General features: G+C 40.0%; 1 pseudogene; it reads right to left on the bottom strand.

The window, feature by feature from the left end:
* Positions 1–468: 468 nt before the first annotated feature.
* On the bottom strand, positions 469–1,398 carry LOC128124235 (vomeronasal type-1 receptor 4-like; annotated as a pseudogene).
* Between the last annotated feature and the right edge of the window lie 1,135 nt (positions 1,399–2,533).

Below are 2,533 nucleotides of genomic sequence, written 5' to 3'. Positions count from 1 at the left end.
TGGGGTCAAAAGATAATGGGTGAGTTTGGGGAGGGATTGGGTCTTGTAGATTGCAGGGTCTGATGGGGAATGCTGGTGGGGAGGCATGCCCACAGGATTCTTCCCTGCTGGCCTACAAATGGGATAGCAGTGGGTGGTGGTGGTGGAGCACAGGTTGTTCCTCAGGGCCTACGACCTACAGACAAGACTCATTGGCTGGGAGAAGAGTCACTCATCTCTTGGTCTAGTCAAAGCTGGTGGATTCTGTGTCTCAGAGAGCTGCTGAGGTTCCAGGGTGATGGGTGTGTTTTGGGGGAGTGAGTGGATTTTGTAGATTGTAGGGTCCAATGAGGAGTGTTGGTGGGAGTCCTGCAACAGGGGCAGTCCTTAATGGTCTTTATTAAACTTTTGAGGGTGATTGATGATTAAACCACTGGATATCACATAATAAAATATTGTTGACACACTTAAAATAAAATTGAGAAATTTTTATTTTTTTATCCAGACCAAATTAAGCCTGGATACAATGGAGTAATGATTCATAATAACAAAGGGTCCAAAACAGGGAAAACACAGAGAAGTGAGGCGAGTGATGTTCGCCAGCCACCAACTGTGATTATAGGAAAGAGCAATGCAGCCTCTTAAGATGGAAGAGAGAGTATAAAAAGCCAGAAAGTTAGACACCAGGATCAGGATGTTCTTGGTGGCTCTGGACTCAGGGCAGGTTCTGCTGGAACCGTGAGTGCTGCGGATGTGTTGAATCCTCTGCTTGTGTCTGTACAGAATAACAATCATGCAGCTGCTGGACCAGGCTATGAGCACAGAAAAGAAGATTTCAGGATACACCACCAATGCTGCATAGAGTGAGCCACTGATTTCACTGCGCCCCACAATGGAGCAGTATCCAAAATCTCGATTTCTTGTCACATTTTTGCTATTATTTCCAATATATGTGTACACAAAGAAAATGAAATTTATCAACATGTACAAGACCCAGATGAGGGAAATGTAGCAGCCAATGAATTTTACAAGTTTGACTTTTTGATCCTTCCAACAGGATTCCCTGGGACTGATGGTGATGGCCTGAAAGACACTCAAGAGGCAGGTGGTTCCAATGGACACACTCCTGCTGAATCCATGCATATATATTAGGAGCCTGCATCCAAAATCATTCAAAAACTGCTTGAGCCCAAAAGCTGCCATTGTGTTGGGCACTCCTTCAGAGAGAACAAACAAGGCATTGGCTGCCATTAAGTTCATAAGAATAAAATCTGTGGCCTTTAATGTGCATTCTTTGTAGTAAAGGACTAGATAGTAGAACATGAAAGAGATATTTCCCAGAATTCCAATTGTAGTTTGTAATAAGAAAACGATTCTGAAGGGCATAATCTAGAAGTCCAGTCTGTGATTCAGTACCATATACTTTAGATTATAATCATGTGATTTCTCTGGTCAAAAAGAACAAAAAACAAATGATTGTTTCTTAGCGTGGAGGAGCACACATTTAATCCTGAGAGGATGGAACAACTGAGAGATTGAAGCAGAGAGTCCTGGAAGCTCAAGAGTTCAAGACAAGCCTAGATCACATAAAAAGACCTCACCCCCCAAATTTTGGCAGGAGTAGTTACCTTCAATTTATCTTAGTGTGAGATTGCTGAATACCTCAGAATGTACATATTGATGCAAGGACAGTCATCAAGTTTCATAGAAAGTGAAGCACTCAGGATGATGTGATGTTGGCGTATGATAAAGAATGAAAATTGAGAGCCTGAATATACAAATACAATTCCAGAAAAATAATGGTAATTTTTAGTAATGGTATAAATGAAGACAACTTCAAAAAAAGAGCACAAACCTTAAATATATCAATTCTTAAGGTATGTCTTGTCTAAATTTTGCAGATAAGTAATGAGAAATTTATAACACCATTTAGAATATATTTATGGTCTTTGATATAGCAAAGGTTCCTCCATTTTGTCATAGCTGGAGCTACCTCTGGTTTTACCTGAAACTCACTCTTTCCTTTTTTAACCTTTTCTGCAAAAGTCCTGTGGTAAAATATCAACCCCATTCTAGAAACTAGGGGTCAAAATGTCCCTGATAACAACATGTTTTTGGCTTCTATTAAACTGCTTCTTTGCTTTACTTTCCCCTGCCAATTACCAACAAGGATGGAGGTTTTCTGGGATCTTTGCCTTTAAAAGCTCCACAAAAAAATGTATTCCAGACTGCTAGGTGAGAAGTGATTCTCTTCAGGAAGTTGCTTAATACAGACTAAGATAGTGCTCAATGGTCTTTTGGTCACTACCTCATGACTGTCTTAGGTAAGAAAAAGTTATTAAGAACACAAAACATTTTTCAATGATGGTTCAAGTGACAACCTTCATCATATTAAGTTAAGACCTAGATCTTATGAAAAGTGACAGTACATAGACACACATGCTTGTGTGTAGACTTGGATCAGGGTTATTACAGAGGTGTGGGCATCCAATGTGATGAAATCTTACATACTACACAGCAAAAAAAAAGGTAAAATATGCCAGGAGAAATGTGA

The sequence above is a fragment of the Peromyscus californicus genome, unplaced genomic scaffold (genome assembly GCF_007827085.1).
Source record: "Peromyscus californicus insignis strain IS unplaced genomic scaffold, ASM782708v3 Scaffold_4__1_contigs__length_199733344, whole genome shotgun sequence".
Lineage (NCBI taxonomy): Eukaryota > Metazoa > Chordata > Mammalia > Rodentia > Cricetidae > Peromyscus > Peromyscus californicus.
This window is presented reverse-complemented; position numbering and strand designations above follow the sequence as displayed.